Raw genomic sequence first — 23484 nt, forward strand, 5'->3', positions numbered from 1 at the left:
GAGGGCCCTCTTCACGGTGCTGGGGGTGGTGTACGAAGGTTGGGGGTGTGCATGGGTGAGGATACCTTGGGGAAATCCAACGAAGCCTTCTACTTCTCTGTCGTCTTTTTATTATTATTTTTTTTATCGGCTGCGGGACACCCCAGCTCCAAGCCTGTCCTCAAGTTGTCTTTCCTCCCAGCTTACACGTGCACATGTGTGTGAGTTTGACAACATGTTTATTTGGAAATAATTTCAAGTTTCTAGAAAAGAGCTCCTGTAACCTAGATTCACCAGTCGGTACCATTTTGGCACATTTGCTTTATTTCTACAGTTTCTTAGAGTCTGTTCCCTGGAACCAGGATGTTCCCTCATACAACCATTGTAAGCTCATCCAGGAAATGGAACACTGACACATGCATGACACTATCTAACCCACAGCCCATATTCAAATTACTACAGGCTCCCAATAATGCTGTCTATAGCGAGTATCCACGACCCCCCCCTCCACCCCTTGGATCCATGATCCAGTCAGGCATCACACATGGCGCGTATTGTCCTCTCTTTCTAATCTCTTCCTATCTGGAATGGTTCTTTAGCCTTTCTTTGTCTTTCATGACCTTGACATTTTTGAAGAATATAGGCCAGTTTCATTTTGTAGAGTGTCCCTCAATTTGTATTTGTCTGATGTTTCCTCGTGGATTCAGGTTATGTATTTTTGGCCATAAGCCCCAGAGATTGTCTTCTCTGGATGTCACCTCAGGAGGCATACGATGTTGATTTGTTCCATTACTGGTGACGCTAGCTTGGATTACTTAGTTGGTATCTGTCACCGATAAGTAACTATTTTCTCCTTTGTAATTAATAAATAATCTGAGTCTTGTAAATATCTTGTTTCCCCAATCAAAATTTCACACAATAGTTTTAGTACCCATTGGTGATTCTCAGACATTTTTTTTTTAAGATTTTATTTATTTATTTGAGAGAGAGCAAGAGCAGGAGAGCATGAGCAGGGTGATGGGCAGAGGGAGAAGCAGATTCCCTGCTGAGCAGGGAGCCAAGTGTGGAGCTCAATCTCAGGACCCCGGATCATGACCTTAGTTAAAACATACCTTCATTTAGTCCTCAGAAAACCTCAATTGAGAATCTGCCGTGAACAAGGTACTCTTTGAGAAGACCCAGTCCCAGCTCAGAGGCTGATGGGAAGTTGGCAGTATGGGGACAGGGCTGTGGATAGAGGGCAGGCCTTTGGAGAGGTGAGGGGTACTTCACAGAACAGGTGTCTTGTTCGTGAACTTTTTATGTTGAAATAATTATAAATTCATAAAAGTTGTAAAGACATACAGGAACATCCCACATACCTTCACCCAGTTTATACCAATGATTACATCTCATATAACTGCAATACACTATTGAAACTGGGAAGTTGCCATGAGTACAATGTGTGGGCTCTATGCCATCTTATTGCATCTGTAGACGTGCATATTCACCACCATCATCAAGACACAAAACTGTTCCATCATCATAAATATCTCCCCCTTTCTAGTCACACCCATCCCGTCCTCCCTCATGCCCCTTTCCCATTCCTAACTCCGGGCAACCACTAAACTGATTTCTCTCTCTTTTAATTTTGTTTCAAATTCTCTACAATAGAATTATGCTTTATGTGACTTCAGAGATTGGCTTTTTCTACTCAGCATAATGCCCTTGAGATCCTTCCAACTGTGCACATCAATAGTTCATTTCTTTTTTTGCTGAATAGTATTCCATAGTATGAATGTATCACAGTTTATTTATCTATCGTGTGAAATTTTGGTTGTTTTCAGTTCTTGGCTATTACAAATAGAGCTTCTACGAACAATCATGTACAGGTTTTTGTGAGGACATAAGCTTTCATTTCTATGGGATAAGTGCTCAGGAGTGCAGTGGCCGGATTGTATAGTAAGTGTCTGTTCAGTTTTTTAGGATTGCTATGTCTTCATGAGAGAATGACCCTTTCTTTTATCATGATGCAATCTCCCTCTCTGTCCCTGGCTTTTTTTTTTTTCATGAGAAGTCTAATTTTTCTAATATTAATATAGCCACTCCTGCTTTTTTGGGGCTAATGCCTAGATGGTATGTATTTTTCCATCCTTTTATTTTCATATATATGCACTAAGTTCAAAGTGAAATTCTTATAGATAGCATATAGTTGGTTCATTTTTCTTCTTATGCACTCTATCAGTCTCTGTCTTTTAATTGGTGCATTTAGATCATTTACATTTGATGTAATTATTGCAGGTTAAGATTTAGTCTGTGACTTTGTGGTTTGCTTGGACATTTTTTAAGATTTCATTTTGGTTGTATCTATGGTCCTTTTGAGTGTATCCTTTTGTATGGCTTTTATTTTAAATATTTTAAAAATTCATTTATTTGAGAGAGAGAAAGAGAACATGAGCAGAGGGGAGGAACAGAGAGAGAGGGAGAAGCAGACCCCCTGCTGAGCAGGGAGCCTGACATGGGGCTCTATCCCATGATGTGGGTTGAAGGCAAACATTTAACTAACTGAGCCACCTAGGCACCCCTCAGCCATTATTTTTTTGAGTACTTTTTTTTTTTTTTTAATCTTTAGCCACTTTTCCTCTCTTCCTGGGACTCCAATAACACAAAGTTTTGATCTTTTGTTATAATTCCACAGGTCTCTGGGATTTTGTTCATTATTTTAGTCTATTTTCTTTCTGATGATTTTGGATAATTTCTATTATTCTCTCTTCAAGTTCATGGATTCTTTTTTCTGTCTTTTCCATTCTGCTGTTCAGCCTACACACTGAGTTGTTTTTTAAATTTGGTTATTGTATTTTTTTTTTTTTTAGGTCAAAGATTTCCTTTTGGTTCTTGCTTATGGCTTTTATTTCTTTGATGATATTTTCTATTTCTTTGCTGAGACTTCCTAGTCTTTCATTTATTTCAAGTATATTTATAATTACTCACTGGAGCATTTTGATGATGATTGCGTTAAAGTCCTTGTCAGATAATTTTAACATCTGTGTCATTTTGGTGTTGGCATCAATTGTCTTTTTTTTTTTTTTAATTTAGTTTGAGATATTCCTGGTTCTTGTATGACAAGTGATTTTGATTAAAACCCAGATATTTGGGGTATTTTGTTATGGACTCTGTGTATTACTTAAAACTTGTGTTTCAGCAGGCTTCCTCTGACACCACTCCAGTGGATATAAGGGAAACTGCCTTGTTACTGCCAGACGGAGGTAAACATCCAGGTTCTTCAGTTAGCCTCCACTAACACCCACAGTGAGGGACTCCTCCTTATTGCTGGGCAGGGGTGGGAGTTCAGGATCTCACTAGGGCTCTGATGATATCTCACTGTCTGGGATGGACATTTGTGCCTTGTTTCTGCTTCCCACATGGTCTCCACAGACTCCGTGTTTGTGTGTGTGTGTGTGTGTGTTTGTGTGCTGGGAGGGAGGTGGCCTTGTTGCTTCCTCTGATATCACCTCTATGAGAAAGCAGTGGGGTGCTTTTTCACATCTGGGTTGGGGTGAAGTCTAGAATTCCATGTGCTCTTTATTGACATGGGGCGGGGGGTTACTACTTCTGGGTGTGGGGAGGATGAAAGCTCCAACTTCCCATTGAGCTTTTTTGGACATCATCGGTGGGGGGGATTAGGATGCCTTGTTATAGCTGGTGAGGGTGGGTGTCTAGGCTCCCCAGTTGGCCTTGGGTCGGGGGAAGGCACATCAGAAGGTTTTGAGAGAAGTATGGCAAGATCTGACCACAGTTTTAGAAGACTCATTCTGACTGCCTTGTGGCAAACAGACTGGGTATGAGGCAGGGAAAGGGAGGAAGCAGGAGATCCCAGGGGAGAAGATGGTGGCTGAGACAAGGATGGTGGAAGTGGGGATGGTGGGAGGGGGGAGATTCCACATCTATCCTGAAAGTTGAGTTGACTGCACTTGCCAATGGACTAGATGTGAATGTAGGAGAAAGAGAGGAGAGGAGACTGACTAAACCACCGTAGGGTATGATCTAGTTGATCTGGGAGGTGCTTTTTACTGATTTTTAATTTTATTTACTTATTTATTTTTTAAGTAAAGGAAAGTTAAAGTGTCCTCATTTGTTCCCACTGGGAGCCTGATATTTAGACAGCTATCTGGGAGAAACAGGCAAGATGCTTGCAAAGTCATCCAAGTAGCTGCATGATCTCGGACAAGTTTTTTGGTCTCATTTAGTTACTTAGTATCTCTAAGTCTTGGTTTGATCATCTGGAAAATGGAATTAAAAATATAATCTCTCTCAGAGATAACCCTTTTTGTGAAGATTCAAAGAGATGAAGGACACATAGAGCACAGTCTCTGCCATCCATGAAGAGACGAGTAGCGTGAATACTTTCTCTTCAAAGTGGAAATGGGATGGGACTGCCTTTTGTGTTCCCTGGTCTTAGCTGGTTCCACCCACAGTCATACTCCCCAGTGCTGGGGCTGACATGGGAGGGTGTCCCCTATAATCCACATCTGTGCCCCTGATCAGGCAGTCCACTAAAGGGTTTTCACTTGATCTGACAGGTGCTGTGGACACCCTGGAAGCTGTTGAGAAGGGTCCAGTGGGATCTAGATTGGTGTAGACCAGGCTTTCCCAACTTGGCACTATTGACAGTTTGAACCAGATAATTCTTTGTTGTAGGGGCTGTCCTGGGCATTGAAGAATGTTTAAATCATCCCTGGTCTTTATCCACTAGATGCCAGCAGCACCACTCCCCTGATGTGACAACCAAAATGTCCCCAACATTGTCAAATGCCCCCTCAGGGATCAAAATCACCCTGATGGAGAACCACAAGTGTAGACCAATTACTGAGGCATAGGGGCCAGGAAGGCAGAGGAGAGGGGTCTTTAGTGCCTTCAGATGGAGCCCAGGGCAGGAGTTGTTTGTACATTAGCAAGAACATCAGGAATTTCCTCTTGGCTTTTCCATCTACTTACAGAAAATGTCTCAAGGCCTCAAGCTCAGACTGTGCTCTGAGGTGAGGAGTAGGATGAGGACATGGCTCTTGTCCTGCTCCTCCCTCCTTCCTGGTGGTCTATAATTTCCAATCCCATTTCCTCCTCCCACTACTCTCCCAGTGTAGGCCAGCCATGGGGCAAGTGCTGTAGGATGAAGCTGAAGAAAATGTCTGAGAAGTTCCCAGGCCATCATCATAGAAGACAGGGGTAACTCTGCAGTCCCTCAGCTGAAGCACCTACCTGTAAATAGAGAACAGCCCAAGAAGAAGATCTAGAGTTGGGACAACCTACAGGCAAATACTGTTTCTGCCATTTCCTAGTCATATGGCTTTGAGGGCAACTGACTTCTCTGGGCCTCAGTTTCCACATCCATACACTGGGATAATCACATACATAACTAGTAAGGCTGTTGTAAGGCTGAAATGCCCTTGTGGATGTAAAGCATTTTCAGAGTGTCTGCTGTATCAGTGTTAGCCATCACTATCATTGTCATCGTCGTGGTCATCATCAACACAACAATAATATGCAAAAGCACCTTGGGAATCATGAGGTTCTATACACACAGTGGTTGTAGGAAGGATGTGTTCTGTTGAGAGACACAGGGTTGTCTTAACACAACGCAGGTCATTTAATAGCCAATCAATTATATGTTTACAGCCTCAGAGATAACCAGATGAAAACTCTCTTCCATGATGACCAAGGCATAGGACAGGCAGGGAGAAAGAGATACTCATTTCATCTGCTTTGTTACTTACATCCTTCCCTGGAGGAGTTGGGATGAATACGGAAAAAAAAAGTTCATGAGTAAATCAACTTTCAGTCATTTCTTCAGAGGGGTCAGGCATTCAGAATGGGAAGGTACCCTTGGACACGGGAAACCTTTATCATGCAGATATCTGAACTTGACATCTGCCTTGTAGGGGTCTGGGTCTCCAGACTCCATCTCTCGCTGTCCATCTGTCACACATCAGGGCATGCTTTGCCATGTCCAAGTAAGACACGGTGTCAGTTTAAGCAAATTGCCCAGGTCCTATGGCCACAGTTGGCTGCTTGAGAACAAATCAGGAGACCAGGCTGCCAGCTGAAAGTAATGAGTAGCTTCCATTAACCTGCCAATGATTGGACTGACATGAAGAATGGGTTTCAACCTTCTACTGGTTGACTTGAATTCATAAGTTGACAGGTGGGATAAGTTGCTTGAACTTTATGATGACATCTATCATGACAATCTTCTGCTCTGTCCGCTTACATATTTCTGGAGAAGGTTTGAAGTATAGGTCCAGTCTCTGCTTTCTTAGAGCTACTGAATTCTTTGACATGACCAAGAATTCGCTATTTCCAGATTGAGGTGGTCCTATTCTGGTACTGATTGGAGAACATCTCAGGATGATCTAGGTGGGGTAGTCATCTTAGTCCCATGGCCTGTGGATTGGTCCCTTTCTCAGGGCTGGCACTCTGATGACAGATATACCCCCCAAAACCCAATTTAATGGTATTTGGTACAAATGGGTACAATTCAGGAGAATAGTGGCTTCTTTTGTAAGGAATGGGTGGATGGAAGAACAGGTTGGTCTTAAGATTTTTTTTTTTTTTTGGTTGCTAGTAAGAGCAGCTCACTATACACTAGAGTAAATAAAAATAGGATCACGTTGTACTGTAGGGCCTTGTAAGGGAGGAGAAGCAAGAATTGGAAAGTGTGATGTACTAAGGCCACCATCTTTTTACTTTTTCTCTCACTCTTTTTTCATGGCTCAAGATGGCTGTCCCATAACTCTGAGAGTTGACCTGTCTCCATTCTTGTTGGTCTCAGGGACCAAGCCTAATATATCCCAGTTTCAGTTCTAGACTTCATGCCAAGGCCATTCATGTATGGGTAGGGAGTTAAGTACTACCAACAAGGCTGCTGGAATCCTTCCTCTTGGATTGAGAGCAGTAGCACTTACAGAAAGGGATTTTTAGTAAGTTTGGGAAATCCCTGTTTCAGTTGCTATGTAGGAAACTAACCCAAAACTTAGTAGCTCGAAAAGGCAACCACTTAATTACTTTCCTGATTCTGTGGATTGAGAAATTGGATGGGGTGTGGGAGAGTCAGCCTATCTGTGTTCCAATCGATTTCCACTGGGGCTAGAATGGCCATAATGGTTTCTTTACTCATATCTGGTGGCTCAGCTAGAAAAGTTCCAGGCTCTGGGGCTGTGGTGGCTCAACAGAAGTTGTGCTGGGACTCTCTGGCATCTGGGTCCTTTCTCCTCTAGAGAGCCTCAGGACCTCTCTCTCCCCAGTGCCTTTCCATGTAGCCTCTCCACTTCATGTCTCTAGTAGATGGCCTAGCCAGACTTCTCACATGGCACTACAGGGCTCCCAAGAGGTAAAAAGCACAAACTTCTAAGCCTTCTGTAGGCTTAGGCTCAGAACTGGCATGACGTCATTTCTGCATTTTATAGGTTCGAGTGGTTATAGGCTCAGCCCAGATTTAAGGGGAGGGGTCTACCCAAAGCCTTGGGTACTAGGAGGTGTGGTTCACTGGGGATTATCAGGATAACCCAAGGGCATCTACTACAGAAGATGACCAGATCAACTTTATTTAATTAACTAGCTGTTCCAAGAAGGTGTACATATCCTAAATATAGCAAAGCTAGCTAACCTTATTGACCCCAGAGATCAACATAGATCTGCAGTTGTCCTTAGTCCAGACACAAATCCCTAGTTTGAAATGCAACCATGAAATGAGGCTGAGTTACTAATCGTTGACTCCTTTCTGATCTTGCCTTGGTATCTTATTGGTAGACCATTCCATTACTTCCTAAAGGGCATCCCAACTTGCAAAGTATCTTTGTTGTAATATATCCTATGGTGCTCTGGTTTAAAACTGGTCTTCCTGCCACTGTATTTTTCCTCTCTGGTCCTTATTCTGGATCTGCCTCTGCTCTTCCTGGTCCCCTTTCCTGGAATGTCCTTCCTTTTTCACCCGTATTCGCATCAGTCCTTCCCACAGACCGCATATCCTTCCTTTCCCTGCTACCCCAAGCCACAAGGATCTCACTGGAAACATCACCTCGTGGGGAATCCCTGAATTGTACCATAATTATATTCAATTCAGGAGTCAGAAGGAACTAAGGAGGGACAATTGAGTCTTAACCTTCCACTGAGAGTGGGAATCCCTTCTGTGGCAGAAGGTAATGGGCAGCCTGGTTGAACATGTGAGCTCTGCAGTTGGATTAGCAGGCCTGGTTCTTGGTTCTGTCAGTCACCAGCCATCATCCTTGGTGTTCTCTTCTGAAACTGGGTAGATCAGTACATCTTTAAAAGGTTAAACGAATATATGCCTGTCAGGCATGTAGCAAGGAGCTCGGTAAAAATCAACACTCAAGATCAGGCCACTGTCTTCATTCCACGTGGCGTCATCCATCTCTAACCTCGACTTGAGGGATTTGAGGACATCTATATTTTGCAGAAGCTCATTCCTTAGTTTGGTAACCCAAAAGAACCTTAGAAGGTTCTTCATTTATGGATTTGCAATTTATCGATTTCTACCTTGAAACCATTGGCCCTTTCTCCAATTCTGGAACGACACAGAAACCCAGACAATCTCTTTTCTGGAAGTCTCTCAGATATTGAAGGCATCTATTATGTTCCTATGAAATCCCTTCTCTAGTTCAACTCCCTGTTTCCTTTCACCATCCTCAATACATGTTTTGAGATCTTTGGTGTTCGGTCTGGACAAAACATTGGCCAGAACAGACTGTCCTTCCTACCCTGCCACTTGTTCCTTTGGGATCTAAAGCTTACAGATCTGTCTTCAGCTGCCAACAGAACACATTGGCACACCAGGTGCTCTTCAGGGACCAACATTGCCTCCCAAAAAGGAAGTATCAATTTTAGAATATAATATAAAGAACACATTGTCCATCTGTCCTCTGGGAATTCTAAATTCTACTTTTTGTATCATGTTACTTCATCAGCCAGTGACATGCCCAAATCACATTAGCATATGCTCTTGTAGGTGGCCTTCCTGAATTATGTTGGAAGTCCATTTCTCACTTTTTTCCTCTGAAAAGCAATGCTGTCAAATCTTGTTTGCACTTTCTGTGAAACCATTTGTCCCAGTTCTCTTCTCTTTGTCCCTCCGGATCTTCTCTTCACCTTTCTCTGCCCTGCCTTTTCCCCAAGAGGCTGCCTGTGTGGATTGCCCCAGAGGGTTTCCTGGCTTCCGGTTGGGCTCAGTGAGAGCCCTGACAGGAGACCGGAAGGCAGGGGGAGAGTGAGCTCCATTTCTCCAAGGGTTACCTTGGGCTGGCTTCATTCCTTCATAGTCTCCTCCAGCCTGGGGTGGTAAAGCCCCACCACTAGCCGCCGCTGGGTATTCACTACTCCTTGTGGCTCCCATGTGCCCTAGTTGTGTCTTTGCAGGTCATCCTTTATTAAGCTCCTTGCAAATTGTCCTGAACTGAGTGTGCCTCAGGACTGCTGGATACCCTCCCTGAAGACATCATGATAGGCCCTGTATTACCTGTGTGAGGTTTCAACGGATAGATTCTTCTCAAAATTTAGTACCAAGATAAAAATGAATCATCTTTCTGTGGGCAGAAGTGAAACCAGTCATGCTTCCCCTCTTGCCCTAGCTGCTGAGAAGCTCAGGGTCAAAGTTCATGTTCACTCTTAGAAACTTCTCTGGTTTTTCTTCTTCATTTTCATGGTTTTGATTTTCTGATTCTGTTTTTAGTAACCTTATTTCACATCTCTTCTAAAGGGAGCTACCTCAGGTAAATAGGTAGATAGACAGAAAAAGATGACAAGCCACAACTCGGATGGACCCGGGTTCTGGAGCCTTCCCAGGTTTAGCACCAGTCTTTTGAGGTAGGAACCGTTGGAGGCACCAGCCTGGAGCTTTGGGCGTTTCCCCCATCACAGATCTACTGCTATCGTCAAGGTGCGTGGTGTGTCCTTGTTCACAAGGCTACCAGGAAAACCACAGTACCAGTTCTATATTTTTTTTCCTGATCTACTTGTCCAGCCATGCTGCATAAACGCTTTTTGTCTGGAGGGAATTCTTTTTTTTTTTTTTAAGGTTTTATTTATTTATTTGACAGAGAGAGATCACAAGTAGGCAGAGAGGCAGGCAGAGAGAGAGGAGGAAGCAGGCTCCCTGCTGAGCAGAGAGCCCGATGCGGGACTCGATCCCAGGACCCTGAGATCATGACCCGAGCCGAAGGCAGCGGCTTAACCCACTGAGCCACCCAGGCGCCCCTGTCTGGAGGGAATTCTTAAGTGAATTCATGTTGATTCTCGATAAAGAATACTTTTCTTCCCCCTCCATTTGGATGAGCCGTCTATTTCATAACCCACAGACGAATTTTAGGAAGGTGTGGGACACCTGGGTGCCTCGGTGGAGTGTCTGACTCTTGATTTTGGCTCAGGTCATGATCTCAGGGTGGTGAGATCGAGCCCCACGTGGAGGTTCTCTTCCTCCCTCTGCCTCACCCCGACCCTGCTCACGCTCTCTCTCTCTTTCTCAAATCTCTCTCTCTCTAAAATAAGCAAATCTTGAAAAGGAAAGAAGAATTTTTGGAAGGTGTAAAATCAAGTTCGTCTCTCAGTTTCTTTCTTGGAGTCACAGTCTCTCATGGTTAGTCTCCCCCTCTGATTTCCCCCATCTCATTTTCCCCTTCCTTCTCCTAATGTCCTCCATGCTATTCCTTATGACAAACTGAGGGTTTTAGAGGGGAGGGGGTGGGGTGGGTGAGCCCGGTGGTGGGTATTAAGGAGGGCATGAATTGCGTGGAGCACTGGGTGTTATACGCAAACAATGAATCATGGAACACTAATGATGTGCTGGATGGTGACTAATGTAACATAATAAAAAAATATAATAAATGCAAAAAAGAAATAAAATTCATCAATCCAGAGTTTCTGAACACAATTTATTTGAAAGTAGGAATGCTATTTTAACCTGTTTTCTATTGAATGTTGAGTCGTACTCAGATTAAATCCAAAAGTCCTGGACAAATGTATTTGCACTGGAAGGCTTGAACCAATTTGTTGTTGCTGTTGTTGTTTTAAATATTTTATTTATTTATTTGACAAAGAGAGAGAGTGAGCACGAGCAGGGGGATCAGCAGAGGGAGAGGGAGAAGGAGGCTGAGCAGGGAGCCCCACGCAGGGCTTGATCTCAGGTCCCTGGGATCATGACCTGAGCAGAAGGCAGAAGCCTAACCGACTGAGCCACCCTGGCGTACTATTTACTGGTTCGTTTTTGAAGATCACCTCTTCATTTAAGATGGAAAAGGGTCATATTATCCACCTTACCCAAGTGATGCAACTATGTTCCTTTTGCCTTTTACCTTCCAAATAGAGCTAAACCCTCACAGGTAACATTTTTGGGAGGGGCATTCTCCCCTGGGTGGGGGGACACGGCATGGGCCTACTGATGGACTAGATGAAGTCCAAGGTTCTGTCCACCTTAGGAACTAACCTTCTGTTTGTAAGTACCACGCGTTTTCTGTTTCGTGATCTGGGAGTTATTCTTATAAGTTTAGGACATATATTATACATGCATGTTTTCCCCCTTTGCTCTGTACCTCTTTTGCTGTCACCCCCTCTGTTAAGTTCTAGTTTCTGTCATAGCCTGGTGGGGCTGGAATAGATTTTTGTTGTTGCTGTTACGATCCCCCTCACACCCCCACGCCCCGCCTTTCTCTTTGGGAACAATTTGATTGCATGATTAGAACTGCCTTCTTCGGAAGTTCTCATATGTCCTGAACTGAATGTTGAGCTCTTTTCTGAGAAATTTTTGAATTCTACTTTAATAGGCTTTAGGCTAGTGATTTTTGATTTGGACTTTCCATTGGAAACATCCAGAGAATTTAAAAGAAACAGCGCTGCCTGCCTTGGGGCCATCCCTAGGACTTTGGAATCAATCATTTTGGGATGTGCCCTGAACACTGTTGTTTTTTTTTTAAAGTTTAAAGCACAGTCATGCTCAAGAACTGTTGGCCTAGAACTCCAGGTTCATTATTCTGAACTGAGTTCAAGGACTAGTGTCAAGCCACCAATTCTGAGAAAAGACAGTGGATAGCAGGACCTTCTGGTATGGATTTGACCACAGCTCAGAGTCTGTGTTTTCTCTGCTCTTGTCCTGAGTGGAAACTAGAGAATGCTCTTAGGAGTGTTGTGCTCCTGTCTGGCTTCCCCTGGGGGCAGGGGAGGTGAGAGTGGCTGCCCTGAGGGGGCCGGAGGACAAGGCAGGGGATGGAGCCAGGATCCAGCGACATGGAGGATAAGTCCAGGGGCTGCTTCCTAAGCCTCAGCATTCCTACTTGGAGAGTGGCCTTCTGCCCAAGGCATAAAGAAAATGACAAGGAAATGGGAAGACTGGCCAGGTCCTTAGAAATCTGTCCGAGGCCATGGAGACCTCCCAGGGTGGTCCCGAGTCTCCTGCACAGTGAGGCTCTCTGACTGGACAGTTGGAACACGTCTTGACAAGAGCCGTCAGGGCTGCCCCTCCCCTGACCTGCTGAGGCAAAGGGCCCCTGTGCGGGTCTGAAGATCAAAGTAAAGTACCTTAGTTTGTATTATTTTCAAACCACTTCACGTTTTTTCCTACGAGTAGCTTTAGGCAGGGGGCAAGGAAATGTTTTCACAGATTTACTGGGCATTTGTGGTCTTGGAATTTCTTTGGAATTCATAGAAATGGAGCATTCTCTGGTTTCCTGTCCCCTGTGGGCCTTCATGTTCGCGCTGGTTCGAATTCGCTTCCCTCTGTGGAGCCCGGTGAACGCGCCACGGGCTCGCTGCGGCGATGCTGGTAACGGCATTGTGACAGATCGTGTCCCCGCTCGGGACCCCCCGGCTCTGTATGTCCTCCTGCCTGTAGACAGGACGGCCCATTTGTCTTGGCAGAGAACAAACAACCCACATTTTGAGATCACCAGAGCGAAGGGCGAGGAGGCCTCTGCCCGCGCAGTAGGGGAAGAAGCGGAGGATGCTGGGAGCCCACAGCCGACCCTAGCATTTGCCTCAGGAATCTGCCGCTTCTTCCTCAGGAACAGCTCGGCTGTGGTCCCTTATGAATTTTAAATGCCTTAACTGAAATAAATATTTGCTGCTTAATAGAAGAGAAAACCACCGTGGTTTAGACAGGAGCTCTCTGAGGCAGAGAGATGGGAGGCCTCAGTAGACGCCCCCCAACCCCCAACTCATTGCCGCCCGCCTCCCCTTCCTCCTCCTTCTCGAAAAGCCATTTGTAACCATTACTTGGGTGTCATGTTCGGTGATGAAGTGCCTTCTCGCCCTTTGCTTTGGCGGCTGCGAGCTGGAGCAGGCCTGGCTGCGGAGGTGCGAGGAGGGCCGGCCCCTCTCTGCCCGAGGCCCATGAATCACGTCAGGCGGGCTGGTAACCTGAGCGCCACTCGCCCCTCGCCCGGACCTCCATGACACTCCTGCCAACTTAATTTCAGCCTAAGGGATGCTTTTAAGAAGATTTTAGAGCGCGAAAACATCTCCTCAAAAGAATTGTAGTTACATTAAAAACTAATTATCAGAGCTTAGGGGTATGGATCCACTGCCATATTTTACGCAGGGAGCAATTCATCTCCCAGACCCTGAAATATCATTACATAATAGGTTAAGGACACCAACCCAGGGGATACTGGGGAAAAAGTAGTAAAATCACCAAACGTCTGGAAATGACGAGCCGCGTGATTATGACAAAATAGCTCTGCCCTGTTCCAGCCTTTTCTAATATGATACGATTCTAAAGTAACACATCCTAAATGAGCCCATGCATTAAAGTGTGGGTAAGCATAGTTCGTCAGGGGCCCTCGGGTTACATGTGATATTTATATTTGAAAGGCTTGGCTTTTTTGGCACAAAGAACCTGACATCACAGTGAGGAAAAGGTGCTGAGATGTTCCCATGGTTCGAGGGCTTGCCACCAAGAGGACCGTGCAAAGTATTCCTGTGTGTTACCTTCTTTGTGCTTCACAACGAGCTAATGAAGGTGAAGAAATACTGTTATTTATTGCTATTTAACGATGGAGACTATACAAGTTAGTCAAGATGTTTTTGGACACAGCAGAAAACCCAACTCAACTCGGCTCACATAATAATTTATTATTTCAAGTAACTGAAAGACCCAGAGTTAATGGCAGGTTTGGCTGCAGTCGACAGTGTAATCATGGTCCCCGTTTCTTTCCATGCATCTGCTCTGCCTTCTCCAGAGCCCAGTTTCTTCTCAGGCAGATTCTTTTCAAGAGTCCAAGATGGCTGCCTGCAGCTCCCAGAATTCTGTGCTTCCTTCTTCACATCCAGCCAGGTGTCTTTGTCCGTGCATTCCCTCCAAGATCCTGGGGCTCTCTCTGATTGTTCTAGCTTGGGTCACTTGGCCGTGGCTGAATCAATGGGATGACCTTGGGGATGGACTGAGTTGGTTGGCTTAACTTAAATCACTTTTGCTACGGTGGAAGCTGGCATTAGAGTCAGTGTTCTTGGATCCATGAAGACCCCAAAATGGAAGCCTGAGGGAATGGAGGCAACCCCAGACGTCCACCAGGGACAAGGATATCAACTAACTGGTTTGTGGTTCATGCAGATGGTTAGTGATAGAGCCTGAATTTGAACCCAGGCAGCCTTACTCAAGAGCCCTTTCTCTGAGCCATGGTCCTTCCAACATTCCCTAACTCCTGAAGTCCTGTAATGAATATCTTATACACATCTCTTATTGTTTCTTCACTAAGAATAATACTCTGTAACTAAGTGACGCTAACTTTGGGCAAACAATAATTCCAGAAAACTATAGGATGTACTATCTTATGACATGAATTGGTAGAAAGGGCACTGGATTAAATATTGGCACTTGGTCCCCCCATTAACCTGGGACCGGTCTTTTCACCTTGCAGGGCCTGACAGATGAGGGGTGATGCCTTCCCTTATGCACCCGGCTGAGTTGTTCCCGGATCAAACACGAGAGTGATGTTTAGAAGAGCCTGGAAAATGCTAAACATTTGTGTGCATATAAATAATTATACACAGGATCATGATCAGTTTTGTTCCAGAGATGAGAAACCGACACTAGAAAAGGCCTCTTTCAAGCCTCAGACACATACACTAATTTAAGGAAGTTTTATGGTGCCGTAGCCTATCGGTATCACCCAAATGGAGAATCAGTGGGTCTTCAGGGATGTTTCATGAAACCTATGCCCGGGTGGCAGGATATGCATTCATAAGCAGCTTTTAGTTGCCTCTTGTTGAGGTGTGATGATTATATATGTAAATGTTATTCTACTTTTAATTAAACTACAGCCTCATTGAAATGGAAGGTGGAAAGATCCTGACCAGCTCCGTTTCAAGATACGATGCTCTTATTAGATAGAAAAAAGCACATGGAGAGAGTAGGCATCACATGGAACTTGGAAATGACATCTCTGGCCTCCCCACCTCCACCCCTGTCTCTCTGAGGCTTCGTTATGAATGGAGACAGGCAAATGAGGCCCATGCTTACAACAAAATGAAGGAGTCGGCCGGAGTTGACACTGATTCTCACACATGGGTTTTAAGGATAACTCGTGACCTTTCAGGAATAACGTAATCACCAGGCGTTCCCTGACCTGGGTTATTTGTTGTTTTGATAGGACGACCATAAAGGTGCTTCAGGCAGGGGAGTCAATGCTATCCTTCCTTCCTCTCTTGCTTCCTTTATTCATTCCATAGTTATTTGTTGAGAGCTACTGTGTCTCAGGCACAGTACTAGATGCCAGGGGTTTGATGGTGATTAAGGGGGGACAAACCCCTGTCCTTGGGGAGCGTACTGTCGAATGACTTGCGTCTCCTCCCTTGGGATCCCTGGGACAAGACAGAACACCACAGGCTGATTTGAAACCCTACATGAAGAGAGATCATTTAGGGCCTGGGTGGGTAGGCCCCTGGAGATGTGCCAGGGGCTCTGGTCCATTTTCATCTAGGGCATCAGAAGGGGGCACAGTCCACTCGTCCTCCATATACCAGCCATAACCAACTTCCTCTCCTCTCTGAACTTTGTACACGCTCTTTTCCTGCCTTGAACATGACTCGCAGTCTGCCCCTCTACCCTCTGTCCTCTGCCTGCCCAAACTCTGCTCATCCTTGAAATGTTAGGCTACCTGTCATTTTTCCTGGTAAACTTCTTCTGTGTCCTAAGTCTGTGTCAGGTGTCCCTACTAAACATTTCTTGACTGTGCTTACCTACATGCTTGTTTAGTTGTCTGTTGCCCCACGAGACTCTAGCAGGACTTGGTCAGCACTCGACTCTACCCCAGGACCTAGCACACAGCTTGGTGAGGGTTGGGGTCTTGAGAAGTATTTGCTGACTGACAAGCAAGTTCTTAACCCTCCTCATCATCAGACCCAGGAGACTTTCTTTTCTTTTCTTTTCTTTTTTTTTTAAAAGATTTTTATTTATTTATTTGACAGACAGAGATCATAAGTAGGCAGAGAGGCAGGCAGAGAGAGAGGGAAACTGGCTCCCAGCTGAGCTAGACAGCCCTATGTGGGGCTAAATAAATCCCAGGACCCCGCGACCATGACCTGAGCTGAAGGCAGAGGCTTTAACCCACTGAGTCCCCCAAGGCGCCCCCCAGGAGACTTTCTAATCTCTATTTCTTATTCGACCTCAGTGGCACATAGCACTTGTAACAACTTCCTCCCCAAAATTCTTTCCTCCCTGGCTTCTGAACCACTGTTCTTTTCTGGTTTTCTTCCTCAACCTTGGGTCGTCCATGTCAACCTCTTTTCTGAGAGTTCACTGACAATGGACATTTGTTGGGGGCCCCCCCCGAGCATTTTTTTAAAAAGATTTTATTTATTTGAAGGAGAGAGAGAGAAGAAGAAGCAGATAAGTGGGCGGAGAGGGAGAGGGAGAAGTAGGCTCCCCGCTGAGCAGGGAGCTCAATGCAGGGCTCCATCCCAGGACCCCGGGATCATGACCTGAGCTGGAGACAGACACTTCACCGACTGAGCCACCCAGGTGCTGAGAGTATCACATTCCGACACACAGCATGGAATCCTCTGGTGTCTCTGAGAAGTCTCACTGTCGGTATGCCCCAGGCTGGCTGGCGTTAGCACGGTCTAGTTTTCCAAAGGAGACACCTTTCCAAAGAAACACATCCCTTTGTTCCAAAGGAGGCAATTTAGAGTGAACACCTTCCATTCCTCAGGGCTGTGTGGTTTGGAAAGAAACAAAGGAAGTTAGCAGAAAGGTTATTAATGAAACAGTCCATCCAGGATCAATGTTTTCTTAACAGGCAGCGTCATCGAACGGCTAAAAAATAACCTTGGAAAATAGTTTTGTTCTTTTTTTGGGCCACGCTCCACTCCTGCTGGGTGGAGTGAACCAGGGGAGGGTTTTGTACCTTTTTCCTTCCTGGGAATACCCTCCCTCCCCTGGGGCTCAAAGGAAACTTACCAGCTAAACCCTGGGGTTTAAATAGAAAGTTCAGTTTATTTGCTATAATAACTTGAAATCATGGGTTAAAGACCACAATTGGCACAGAGTTGCCTATTTCCTGAGCACATAGTATGTGCCACCCCCTGTTGTGGGGTCAGTGGCTACAATTTTATAAGATGTGATCGTTTCTCCAGGAAACTTGTGATCCGGTCCAAGAGGCAGCACACTCAACATCTGCTAGTTAAGAGAGTGCGAAGTGTTCATAAAGGAGCCACCTGTACATGAAGTTCAGGGAGGCTGCGGACAGCCATGCGCACAGCGCGCACTTGTTGAACACCTGCCCCCCCCCACCGCCCCCGCACCATGCTCGCCTTCCCCAGTGCACCAAGGCTCAAAGCTGGGTTCTAGGGATATGGTGCGGGACTCACAGCTGAGAGAAGGGGCAGGTAAATAAATAATTGCAGGATGGATTGAAATATACTATAATAGAGGTGTGGACTCCATGATTTGAGGGCATAATTCTAGTAAGGTTTCTGGGGATCAAGGAAGTCTTCTCATAGAAGGTGACTTTTTTCTTTTTTTTTTTTTTTTAATTTTTAAGATTTATTTATTCATTTGGGGTGGAAAGGACAGGGAGAGAGAGAACAGAATCTCCAGAAGACTCCCGGCTGAGCAAGGAGTTGTGGGGCTCGATCTCATGACCCTATGAGGGGCTCCGTGTGGGGTTCGATCTCACGACCCTGAGATCATGACAAAGACTCAGATCCTCAATGACTGAGCCACCCAGGCGTCCCCAGAGGCGACCTTCGATGAGGGATACGAGTGGATGTGTAAGGTGCTGCCACAGAACAACTAAGGAAGAGAAGGAAGAGAGGAAAGAACCAGAGAGCGAGAGAGCGAGAGAGCGAGAGAGCGCGAGCGAGCGCGCAGCATGATCAGAGCGGGGAGGAGAGAGACCGAGGGCGGAGGCCGCAAACAACGCCGCGCTGGGAAGCAATGGCTGACGCTGCCGAGGGGAGAGGTGTGATGGGCTCCCTTCCCCGAGACACGCAGGTGTTGAAGCCATGAAACCCCCACATTCCTGCATCCGTGTCCTCATGATTGTCAAGGAAAGCCAGAAAGCACCTCCAGGGGGAACTTGTGAGTCCGAGTTCCGCTGATCTCACTGCTCCAACTTTCACCCATGGTCCTTCGGGCAGGCCACCTGGGCTGTAGCTGGCCGAGGGGACTGCCTGCGAGCTCGCACATCGGTCGGCTGTCAGAGATTCCGCTGCAGCGCCGAGAACCCGATGCATTCGGTGGATCTGGGACACTCCCTGCAGGATTCCAGGCACTTAAAGGAATGAACGGATTTTGCCAAGACATAAATACAGCCTTTTCATTGGCGACAGGTAAGTCTGCAGTCCTCACCAGCAAGGGCTGGGCAGCTTATTGTTGCTAAGTTGTTTTCAGAGAAACTTGCTAAGACATCGGAAGATATGGGGGTAGTGCTGGAGCCTGCGGTGGGGGCCTGACTTGCTCCTATGAACCCAGGGCTGGTGTGGTGGGCAGGAGGTAGGGGAAACGGACCCCATGCTAAGCTGAAGGTGAATATGTAGTCTGATCCTGCTTAACCACCAAACACTTGCTGACAACCTCCTATGTTCCAGGCACTGGACCAGACTCTGAAGACTCAGAGATGACTAAGACATGACCCAGCTCCCAAGGCACTTGGGAGCCACACTATAATGTAACATTCAAGGTCTTGGGCTCCCAAGCCAGACTCTTCCAAGTCTGAATCCTGCTTCTGCCACTTATTAACTATGTGACCTTAGGCAAATGACCGAACCTCTCTGTGCTTCAGTCTCCTCACGTGCAAGCCAGGGATGATGAAAGGTCTTACCTTGCAGGGTTGCTGTGAGGACGAAATGGACTCTGTGTGTGAAGCACTCGGTATGTTTCGTAGCGAGCAGTCACTAAAGCTCTGACTTTATGTCCGGCCCAGGAGATGAATGCCCCCACAGTGACAGGAGCTGGGACGGGGGTATATCTAAGAACAGAGGGGGTGGTCAGGTCATTCTTTACGTCATTTCCTCTTTGTTTTTTGTTTTTTTCAGGTGGATTCATGTTTGCACCTTGCGGGTCAGGCCGTGCACTTTGCTTTTCTGCTTGGGCACAGGAAGTACATATGTGTTACCGGCTGGCTTATTGGTGGAGACAAATCTATTGGAGTTCAGTTACCATCAACACACATTTTCTGACAGCCATGCACTTGCTGGCCAGACCTTAGTGCGTCCGCTGGTGGCCCAGGCACTGGGGATGCAGAGATGAACCTTATCTCTCCACGTTTGTGTGTCTAGCACAGGAACCAGGCTCAACAGTAAAACACAGAATGCAAGCTTGCGCCGGCTGTCACCATCTCTGGGCCTTGTATTAATGCTACCAACTCCAGTGACCACAGCTAACACTTAGTAAGTGCTTATTGTATGCCAGGCACTGCTCTGGGGTTTAAGAGGTATGACTACTTTTCATCCTCAAGGAAACTCTAGGAAGTAGGGACCATTATTATCCCCATTCTACACCCAGGGACTCAGGCTCAGAGAAGTTAGTGATTTTCCTAAGGTCATGGAAGGCCGCCATCTGCCATTTGTAGTTGTTGTATACATCTATGCTCCGTGTGGGAATAGCGTCATTCTCAGCAAAGCCCCTCGTTGCCCTCGGAAAGCCTCAAGTTTCCAAAAACTTTCCAGTTCTTATGGACCAAATACCCCCTTTGATTACTGCAGATATCTGGGCTCAACATTCACCAGCCTGTAGAAATTTACCCAATTCCAAAGGTTTATTTAGCCAAAATCTTACCTATAAATGTGTTACGATACACACTTGAATTCAATGAAAACGGTTTTCCCTCAAAACTTCCGTGATCCAAGTTTTAGTAAGAAAGATGGCTCTTGTCTCCAACAAGTAAGGTTTCAAGCAAACAACAGTTCGTATCTCTACAGGGACGGTGGCCTGGCTCATGGAAAGGTCCTGGCAAAGCTGGGCGCATTCAGATCCTGGGTTGGGACAGGGTTCATGACAGGAAGTGCTGGCTCAGGACGGAAACAGAATCAGACAAGCAAAAAACAAGTTGCAGGTGAGGGGCGACTGCGTGGCTCAGTTGGTTGGGCGTCCGACCCTTGGTTTCGGCTCAGGTCATGATCTCAGGGTTCGTGGGGTCGAGCCTCACGTCAGGCTCCCCACTGTGTGGAAAACCTGCTTAAGATTCTCTCTCTCCCTCCCTCTGTCTCTCCCTGCCATACTTGCTCTCTCTCTCTCTCTCTCTCAAAACAACAACAACAAGAAAACCTAAAAACAAGGGCAGGTGATCCCTTGTGAAGGAAGCCAGGGAATGAGAGCCACACGAGAGAATTTATTTCGTGCCTCCTGCTGGCACTGTTCGAGCCCCTTGGGGTGTGCTGTCAGAGCCATTTGTGACAATAAAACTCCCCCCACAAAAAGTTAACTCTGCCACTCCATTCAGAAACATTTCTAGCCTAAGAAAAGAAAGAACTGCTATAAAACCATGTAATTCTTTAGCGGCGGGTGTCATGGGCCTTGCGGCTGAAAGCAAATTGGGTTTGTCCAGAGATCTCTGTGTCCTAAAGCAGGGCGGGGCAAACTTCTTCTGTAGAGGGTGGATAATAAATATGTTAGGTTTTGCAGGCCAAACGCAATCTCTGCCTCAAGTACTCAGCCCCGTCACTGAGGTGTGAAAGCAGCCACAGATAATACATAAATGAGGGGGAATGGGATTGTGTTTTAATAAAGCATTACTTATGGATCCTGAAAATTGAATTTCACGTCATTCTCAGATGTCATGGAGAATTCTTCTTTTGACTTTCAAAAACTTTTAAAAAATGCAAAACCAAACCCATTCTGAGTTCACAGGCCATACAAAAGGAGGTGGCCGTCCAGATTTGGCCTGATGCTGAGTTTGTTGACCCTTGTCAGAAAGAAAAACCCTAACTTGTAGCGGGATGGAAATCATACCTGAGTCATAATAAGTCTAGAGGGGGAAGATGTGAGCTTGAGAATAGCTCACTTTAACTGTGGTCACCCTACAGACTCTTGAGAAATGGATCATCATCTCTTAATCCAAATAGTTATCTGTGATTTCCATGCCACCTGGTCTGTTTTCAGATTATTGAATAGAGCAGACAGCAGGTTAAGTAGCCTGCTCTCCAAATCCTAGTTCTGGCAGATAAGCCAATGGGAATTTGGATATAGTTAGGATTTTGATGAGATAGAAAGTTGCACTTGAACGTGTCCACTGCTGAGATGTACATTTTAGCAATTCTGACCTCTGCCTGCTTCCGAAAGGATTTGTTCATGGTAGGAGCTTGTGGTGTGTGTGAAAGCTGGCGATGCATTTTTAATCACCAGCTGCAGTTTGTGTGTAAGCTCACCTTTCCTGCAGGCACCAGGATAGCCCAACTGCCACACCCGAGAAAGAGAATCACTCTGAATGGGTTCCTGCCACGACCACTTCTTTCCCACTTGGGAGCATCTGCCGTTTCAATGTCTGGAAAACCAAGAGATTTGAAGAGGCTGCAGACTGCACTGTTCAAGGAACCATTATTAAAAGCCAACGAACATTTAGCAAAGGGAGAAAGTTGGGGTGGGGGTGGGGGAGCAAGCAAGCAGTTGATGCCTCTGCTTCTTTGAAGGGAAACGTTGAAGAGTAAAAGTTTTCTTTCTTTTGTTTTTTTTAAAATCGTCCCTTGAAATGTAATTGGCCGCCCCCATCTGTGAAGAACAAGCTCTTGGATCACTTAGCCTGCCAAATGATCAGGTTTCCCACCAGCCACCCAATCTTTCTCTGAGGAACAGAGCTTTCTCTCAAGTTAACATTTAAGGGGGCACCTGGGTGGCTCAGTGGGTTGAGCCTCTGCCTTCGGCTCAGGTCATGATCTCAGGGTCCTGGGATCGAGCCCCACATCGGGCTCTCTGCTCAGCAGGGAGCCTGCTTCCCCCTATCTCTCTGCCTGCCTCTCTGCCTACTTGTGATCTCTCTGTTAAATAAATAAATCAAATCTTAAAAAAAAAAAAAGTAAACATTTAAGTCCTAGTGGGACTATTGGTGGGGTGTCACAGTAATTAAAGCACGTGTCTGAGCAGCACCACGTCCTGTGGAAGTCAGAGAAGGCCTGTGGGATCCAGCCAATCAGACTCTGGCAGAACTGCTGTTGGCAATGAGGAAGAAATAACAGGAATATCTCCAGGATACACGTGTATTATACAGAAGTTAAAACAAACAAACAAACAAACCAACCCCTTTCAACAGTGGTCGACTAGTGATTAGGGCTTTATTATTATGCTTAGCTCAGGATAGATTAACATGACCCCCAAAGAGAGAGGGCCATGTTCTCATTGGTTTTTAGGTCTTGTTCATTGGTTAAGACCAGGACGCAGAAGCCACTTTGAGCTGTTTTCAGCCTAACAAAGGCAATTCTCTATAAGCTTGCAGGGCGTTCTTCTAGAACCCAAGGACACTGCAGCCAGACCTGGAATGCAGCCGCCCCAGAACAGGAAAGCTTGCTATGGTCACTTCACATCTCTGTCTTTCTTCCCCATGGAGAAGGCGACGTTTGCTTCCACTGGCGTCCTGCTAGATGTCTACCAACCTGCTTTCTGGGGGGAGATAGCCTGGATTCCAAGTGTTTGCCAATCCCCCTCATGCAGATCCAAATCCTCCCACACCACTGATCCAAAGCTACCAACCTGAAGGGGGAGCTGGGGAAAGAGGTCTACTAGCTCCCCATGAGCGTCTCCTCCAGACTCTCAGGAACACAGATACTAATAAAATACAAAATAATAATAACAAATTTAATAATAATGTAGAATAATTAGGAAGTGATACTTCTTTTGAGTATTACCTTTGTTTTTAATATAATTTATTCATTTGCAAGTTTACATAATTTTTAATAACGGCCGTGTCGACGAATTTCCCTTGCAGAACTCCTGATTTGGAAATCAGCGCGTGGGAGCTAGTGCGCCTGCGCCGATTCGAGCCACTGCGGAGTTTTTTTCCACTTTAGTGCCCCGCCCCCGGCTACCTCGCCCCGCGGGGC

The 23484-nt window shown here is 45.9% G+C and overlaps 1 long non-coding RNA gene across 3 annotated transcripts; it reads right to left on the reverse strand.

Annotated features, from left to right (window-relative positions):
* Positions 1-16919: 16919 nt before the first annotated feature.
* Positions 16920-23212, reverse strand: LOC116573157. Of its 3 annotated transcripts, XR_004278621.1 has the most exons (6): positions 23135-23212; positions 21820-21935; positions 20231-20427; positions 19275-19421; positions 18518-18725; positions 16920-17164 (listed from the first exon to the last, which is right to left on the reverse strand). It is a non-coding gene; the product is annotated as an uncharacterized LOC116573157 (long non-coding RNA). The 3 variants fall into 3 exon arrangements; XR_004278622.1 differs by lacking the exon at positions 20231-20427; XR_004278623.1 differs by lacking the exon at positions 18518-18725.
* Positions 23213-23484: the final 272 nt, after the last annotated feature.

Source organism: Mustela erminea, chromosome 14 (assembly GCF_009829155.1).
Source record: "Mustela erminea isolate mMusErm1 chromosome 14, mMusErm1.Pri, whole genome shotgun sequence".
Lineage (NCBI taxonomy): Eukaryota > Metazoa > Chordata > Mammalia > Carnivora > Mustelidae > Mustela > Mustela erminea.